At 44.4% G+C, this 7,782-nt stretch overlaps 1 long non-coding RNA gene across 1 annotated transcript in view; it reads right to left on the reverse strand.

The window, feature by feature from the left end:
* LOC140456914 (uncharacterized) overlaps positions 1-7,468 on the reverse strand; it is a 32,146-nt gene extending 24,678 nt beyond the window's left edge. The window contains exon 1 of the long non-coding RNA XR_011953200.1: positions 7,329-7,468. This is a non-coding gene — a long non-coding RNA (uncharacterized lncRNA). The remainder of the gene's footprint in view (positions 1-7,328) is intronic.
* Between the last annotated feature and the right edge of the window lie 314 nt (positions 7,469-7,782).

Genomic DNA, 7,782 nt, shown 5'->3' on the forward strand with positions numbered 1-7,782 from the left:
GACTGACAACACTACCCAGGGCCCGAACATTAACTGTACAAGTCCCGCCATGGCTTGGTTTACCAAAATAGAACACTTCACATTACTTAATTAAACTCCATCTGCTATTCTTCAGCCCACTATCCCAGCAGTACTGTTCATCCTGTTTTATCATAGTTAACCTTCTTCACTGTCCAGTATATCACTAATCTTAGTGCCACCTACAAACGTATTTACCAGGAAAGTAATATTCTCAGCCAAATCAATTATCCAAATGACAAACACCCCCAGTCAGAAAAACAAAATGTCTCTAATGACCCTCTGTCTCCTACCATGTGGTAAATTGTATATCCAGTTGACTAGCTCCTCCTGGATGCCGTATCCTTTTACTTTGATCAGAACATATTACCCAGTTTTCCATACGGAACGTAGAACATAAAACAGTACAGTATAAGGCCCTTGGGCCCTCAATGTTCTGCCGACCTTTTATCCTCCTCTAAGATCAAACCTACATACATTTCATTTTGCACTATCATCCATGTGCCTTTCCAAGACTCTTATTAAATGCCCTTAACGCACCTAACTACTACCACCACTGCAGTACATTCGACACACCCACCACTCTGTGGAGAACCAAACTCTGAAATCTCCCCTTAACCTTCTTCCAGTCACCTTAATATTATACTCCCTTCAGATAGACATTTCTGCCATGGGGGAAAAAATCACTGTTCACTATGTCTGCACCTCTTATTATCTTGTTCTCTTCGACCAAGACGTCCCTCATCCTTCTTCACTCCAATGAGGAAAGCCTTACCTCCCTCAAACTTTCTTCATAAGACATATTCTTCAGTCCAGGCAGCATCCTTATAAATCTTCTCTTTACCATCTCTTAAGCTTTCACATCCTTCCTGTAATGAGAGAATCAAAACTGAATATAATATCAAAGAGTGGTCTAAGCAGAGCTCCATAGAGCTGCAGCATAGCCTCACGGCTCTGAAACTCAATCCCTCAGCTAATGAAAGCCAAGACAACGTATTCCTTCTTAACAACCCTATCAGCTTGGGTAGCAACTTTGAGGGATCTATGGACATGGAGCCAAACATCCAACTGTTACTCCACACTGCCAAGAATCTTACTTTTAACCCAATATTCCAAATTCAAGTTACGACCTTCCAAAACGAATCACTTCACACTTTTCCAGGTTGAATTCTTTCTGCCACCTCTCAGCCCAGCTCCCCATCATGTCAATGCCCTGTTGCAACCAGCAACAGATCTCCACACTACCCACCACTCCAACAATCTTTGTGTCATTGGCAAACTTACTAACCCAATCTTCCACTCCCACATCCAAGTCATTTATAAAAATCACAAAGAGCATGGTTCCGGGAACTGATCCCTGCAGAACACGACTGGTCACTGAACTCCAGGCTGAAGGTTTTGTATCTATCATCGTCCTCTGTCTTCTAGAGGCCAGGAATTCTGTATCCAGACAGATAGGTTTCCCTGTATCCCATGCCTCCGTACTCTCTGAATAGTTCGAGGTAATGAGGTGCTGTATGAAAGGATGGAGAAGTGCTGTGGGGACCGGAGAAGTTTGCAGTGATATCATGTGCTGGAGAGGCTGGAGGGTAGATCAGTAAGGGCTGGGTGTTACCGACAGAGTAGGTTGTAGATGCTGGACAGGATGATAGACAGAAGGATAAGGATTTTTGTAGGGTTTTTGGGATAGTGGACACAACACTAAGTGTCAAAGTCATTTTGGAAAGAAATAAGGATAGTGCAGAAGTGAAGGTGCCAAAATTTGGAGAAGCCCCCTAATCATTAGAATATTACTGTCACTGGGCATTATCATTATCACGAGACAGGATCTGGCAAACTGGGAGGAACTATTTACAGTTGGGTTCATATTCGGATTAAGGAACAAGGTTAAAGTGATACAGGGAGAATTCTGGGCCAGTGTGCTCCCAGAAGAGAAGAGTGAAAGACAACGGCAGTAACTGCAGTGAATACTGGTCACGCGATATCGTGACCTGGATAAAGTAAGTACAGTGCGATGAAAACAGGCGAAGCACTTCAAAAGTATAGAGAGTGCAAGGGGTCCTTAAAAATGAGGAGCAAAGAATGGGCTTGAAATACCCTTGGGAGATACCGTTAAGAAAAGGCCACAAGGTATTTTATCAATACAGTTCGAGGAAGAAGATTACTAGTTAAATAGTTGTGCCTGTTAGAAACCAAAGGGATAATCTGTGCATGGAGCCAGAGGAAGTAGGTGAGGTCTCCAATGAATACTTCCCATCGTATTCACACAGGAGAAAGACATTGTAGCCGGGGATTTCAGTTGGGATGGTGAGGTTCTACAACATGTTAAGATCAATAAGGAGCAAGTATTAAATGTCTTCACAGGCATAAAGGTGGGGAAATCCCCAAAGCCCAAAGAAATATATCCCAGGCTGCTATGGGAGGTAAGGGAGGAGATTGCTGGGGCACAGGTGTATATATTTAATACTTTGCTGGCCACAGGTGAAGTGCTGAATGACTGGAGGATCGCTAAGGTGGTTCCTTTGTTCAAGAAAGGCAGCAAAAATAGGCCAGGTAATTACAGAGCAGATAGTCTGACAACAGGGGGAGGGACATTTCTGGGAACAATTCTGAGGATGAATAAACACTTGAAAAGGCAGGGATCAACTTGGCTGAGTCATCGCGGATTTGGCAGAGGAAGATACTGTCTGAGGAATTCAGTTGCGTTTTTTTTTAAATGATCTCTCAAAATATTGATGAGGGCAGTGCAGATGATGTGGTTTACATGGACCTGAATAAGGCCTTTGACAAGGTCCCACATGGAAGGCTGGTCCGAAAGGGAAGAGCCACTGGGATTCAAGGCAAGTTGGTAAATTGGATACAAAATTCGTGGATAAACCTCTTCGTGTTTGAAATTCTTTCACCAGCGGGTGTACCACAGGGATCTGTGCAGGAACCAGCACTGGTTAATCTATTGAATAATAACTTCGATGTGAAAGCAAAAGTTATCATTCATAAGTTTGCAGTCGACATGAAAGATGAAGATGTTCACAGTGAAGGGGATGGTCTCTCGTTACAGTCTGATGACGATCAGATGATAATCTGAGCAGAGTTTACTTCTGATCAATGTGAGGTCATACCCTGTGGGAGGTATGATAAGCAAAGGGCAGACATAATGAATGGTTGGTTCTTGCCGACTACTGAGGAACGCAGGGACCTGACCAAATATCCCTAAAGGTGTCAGAACAGGTGGACTGGGTGGGGAAGGCACCTGAACTGGGAGCAGGAGGGGGACCCATATCCTGGTGGGGCGAATTGTGAGAGCTGCTTGAGAGGATATAATCCAATCTGGCAGGGTGTTGGACCGGAAACAGTCATAAGGTCAGAAAGAAGATTGAGGTTGGTGCACAAGTTAAAGACAGCAATTTCAACAGACAAGGCAGGCAAGAACATAGCAGGGAATAGTGGAAAACCGATGATTAAACTGCATTTATTTCATTGCAAGGGGCCTGACAGCTCAGGAAGATGAACTCAGGACATGGATTGGGACATGGGACTGGGATATTATAGTTATTACAGAAACACAGCTGAGGGAGGGGCAGGACTGGCAGCTCATTGTTTCAAGGTAGAGATGCTACAGGAAGGGGAGGCAAGAGAGGACGCGTGGTGGTGGGTTTTGATTGCATGAATCATCACAGCAGTACTTAGAGAGGATATTCCTGTGGGATCGCCCAGTGAAGCTATGTTAGTGGAACTGAGAATTAAGAATGGGTCATCACTCTGACACAATTGTCCTATTGACCCCGAATAATCCGTGGCAGACTGAGAAACAAATATGTCAGGAGATCTCAAATATCGATCACAATAATAGGGTTGTTATGGCAGGGGTTTTTAAACTTTCCAAACTGAGACTGGGCCTGCCAGTGTTCAGCATTTGCAAGGGAGGAATTTGGTAATTGCGTTCCAGAAAACTCCCAATCAATATGTAAATGGACTGAAAAGAGAAATGGGCAAAACCTGACCTCCACTTGGGAAACAAGGTAGGGAAAGGGACTGAGGCAGTTGCATGAGTTTGAAAATGGCTATGGAAAAGGACAGGCCTGGTCCACAAGTTCAAATTGTAAAATGGGGCCAGACTAATATTGATCGTATCAGCCAAGGAACTTTGAAAAGGTGATTGGAGAGTCCATTTACAGGGAAAGTGAAATCTGGCAATGAGAATATATTAAAAGTGAGATAAATTGAGCGTTCAGTGCCAGCATGTTCCTGTTTGTGTGCAGGTCAATGCTGACAGCATTTTGAAACACTGGCTGTCTGTTAAGAGTCCGGTCAAGGAAAAGGGGAACATGTCAGCTGGATGAAGGGAATCCACGAGGATCACAGGGGCTGGAGAAATACACTTTGGGTGGAAATCAGGAATGCAGAAAGGGTACATGAAATAGCCTCTGCAGAGAAGCATAAGGAGAATCCAAAAGTGGTTGTATAAATATATTAAGCGTAATAGAGTAACTCGAGACAAAATAAGGGCCCTTAAAGATGAATGAGGCAATTGATGTGCAGAAGTGCTGGATATTTCCTAAGACCCTAAACAATGTTTTCACTCCAGAACTTACTGTGGAGAAAGACTGGGGAACTCAGGGAACAAGAGCAATATGTTAGACCACAATTGAGTTCTCGGCAATTCCAGTCACCCTGCTATAGGAATGACGTTGTGAAATTTGAAAGTGCTCAGAAAAGATTAACAAGATATTGCCCGGGTTGTTGCTGAATAAGCTGGGGTTACTGTCACTGGAGAATCGGAGACTGAGGGGTGACCTTACAGAGGTTTATATAAACAGGAGGGGTATGGATTGGGTAAACATTGAAGGTCTTTTCCCAGGGGTTGGGAGTCCAAAACTAGAGGGCATAGGTTTAAGATTAGAGGGGAAAGATTTCAAAGGGACTGAAGGGACAGCTTTTTCATGCACATGGTGATGCGTGTATGGAATGAGCTGAGAGAGAAAGTAACATAGACTAATACAATTACAACATTTAAAAGGTATCTGGTTGGGTATATCAATAACAAGTGTTTTGAGGTACTTGGGCCAAATGCTGGTAAATGGGATGGATGCATTTAGATCTTCTGGTCAGCATAGATAAGTTGGACCGAAGGCTCTGCTTCCATGGTATCCATCTCTATGACTTGAAAAGAGTGCACATTATAGAAGAGGTGGTGCTGGAGGTTTTAAAACACAAAGGTATGGACAGCCCCACGACTTCATTAAGTGTATCATAGGACATTGTGGGATGCTAGGCAAGAAATTGTGGAGCACTGAGCAAAGGTATTTGTACAATTGACAGCCAAGTGTGAGGTGCTGGAAGACTGGAGGTTGGAATCGTGGACTGTGAAGGAGGTTTGCTAAAATGGATCTTGATAATATGGCTGAAATGGCTGAGAAACCGTAGATGGAATTCAATCTGAATAAATGCGAGGTAGTGCACTTGTTAAAACAAACAAGAGTAGAGCTTATACAATTAATGTTCGGGCCTCGGTTAGTGTTTTAGAGCAGAGGGCCCTCCGGGTTCAGGTACATAAATCTTGAAGCTTACATCACAGGATGGATAAGACAGTGCTTGGCATGCCTGACTGTTGCTCAGTCCATTGAGTGGAGGATTTGGGACATCATGTTGAGATTGCACAGATATTGGTGAGGCCTGTTCTGCAATACTCTGTCCAGTTCTGGTCGCCCAGTTATTGTGAGGATATTATTAAGCTGCAGGGCGTTCAGAAGAGATTTACCAGGATGTGGCTGGGTATGGAAGGCTTGAGCTTTGAAGAAAAGCCCATCCAGCAAGTCTTTTTTCACTGGAGCCAGGAGGATGAGAGATGGCCTGATGGAAGTTTATGAAAAAGATGAGGGATATAGATAGAGTTAATGGCAGTTACCTTTTCCTCAGGATGGGGGAGTCTCAAGTGGAAGGGCCACATTTTTAGGGTGAGAAGAGGGACATGTTAAAAAAAAACATGGGGGCTAATTGTTACACAGAGGGTGGTTTGAGAGTGGAATAAACTTCCTGAGGAAGTGGGGGGGGGGACTGTGGGTACAAATACAATGTTTAAAACACATTTGATTAAGTACAGGAATAGGGAGGGGTAAGAGGGATATGGGCCAGCAACAGGCAGCTGGGATGTGTTTAGTTTTAGGTAATGTTTGGTACAAACTGAAGGGTCAGTTTCCATGCTGTATGGCTCTATGGCAAGAATATAGTTTTATTCCATTATTTATGAAAGGCTGCAATGGAAAGCCAGGGAACTTAAGGCCAATTAGCCCAACGTCAGTGGTGGGTAAGTTGTGAAAGTGATTCTGCCAGATAGGAGTCACATTCATTTGGAAAAGCAAAGATTGATCAAAGATCGTCAGCAGGGCATTGTGCAGACAAAGTCAGGGCTCACTAACTTGACTGCTTTCGTTGAAGTTGTGACCAGATATTGTCTACACCAATGTCAGCAGGGCCTTTGACAGGGTTTAGCATGATACACTGGTTAGTAAGGTTAGATCACATGGGATCAGGGAGAGATCGCCAACCGGATACAAAATTGGCTTCACATTAGGAGACAGAGGGAGGTGGGAGAGGGTTGTTGTTCAGACTGGAGGCCTGTGACCAGCGGTGTGCCATAAGGATCAGGGATGGGCCCACTGATGTATATCATCTACATAAACGATTTGGATGAGAATAAAGGAGCCATTGTTTGTAATTTTATGGATGATCAAATTAATGGTGTAGTGGACAGTGAATACGGTTATCAAAGGGGATCTCGACCGAATGGTGCTGCATGCCTCTGTCTCCAGTTATTGAAGGAGGAGACTTCCGAGATAAGGCATGTTGTAGATACTGAAGCAAGTTACAGAGACAGGGATGGTAGGCTGGAATGCAGTACATTTCAAATATGTAGAGGGACGAAAGGGAAGGGAGGAGGTTACAGGGACTGGAACTGACGTAGGGGTTACACACTGTTGAAGACACTGGTCAAGGAGACATGACATAGATACAGTGTTGGAGAGGGAGCGCAGAACAGAAAGATCCCAGGCAGCAGTCCCACCCTCTCGTGGGAGGCCTGCTTTCCCCTTTGTTGTACTGATACTCACTAAGACAGCACAGACCTGGATCGATAACTGTGACACTTCCGATGCTGACTCAGTACAAAGTAAGTTAAAGTTGGGGCGGTGATTGAGCCTGGGGTGTGTCTGTACTGTGCTCCCCCTCCAGCACGGTATCTATGTCATGTCTTGTTAGCCGATGTTTGGACCCCTCTCATTGCTCCTTGCTCTGTGCACTGTGAGTGATCTTACCTCACTGCAGGATTTATTGAAGGCTCCAGATCTCCCTGCACTTTGTCTCTCTGGCTGACCAAACATCTTCAATGTGGTGATGGACGAAACACCCAGCAGCTGGGACTTCCACTGAGTCAGTAACTTCCTGAGTACCTATAGGAGACTGAAAGATAGATAGATTAGGAAATTAGACAGCAGCAGTGAGGGTTACACAGGGAGAATCATACTGTGTCCCACAGATATCTGGAAAATCCCAGTCTCCATCCCTGGCCTGTGCTGCTGTATCTCTCTGGAGTGGACAATTCTATTGGCTCAGGATTTGGAGTTGCTGCAAGAGTGAGAGACACTGACAGAGGCAGCAATTAGATCCAGACAGTGAGGGATACCACTTAGAGAGAGACTGAGTGATATCACCAGAATTCAGGATGATTTTAGGATCAAACAAGTGTGTAGGAAGAACGAGTTTAGCTTC

This window comes from Chiloscyllium punctatum, chromosome 31 (assembly GCF_047496795.1).
Source record: "Chiloscyllium punctatum isolate Juve2018m chromosome 31, sChiPun1.3, whole genome shotgun sequence".
NCBI lineage: Eukaryota > Metazoa > Chordata > Chondrichthyes > Orectolobiformes > Hemiscylliidae > Chiloscyllium > Chiloscyllium punctatum.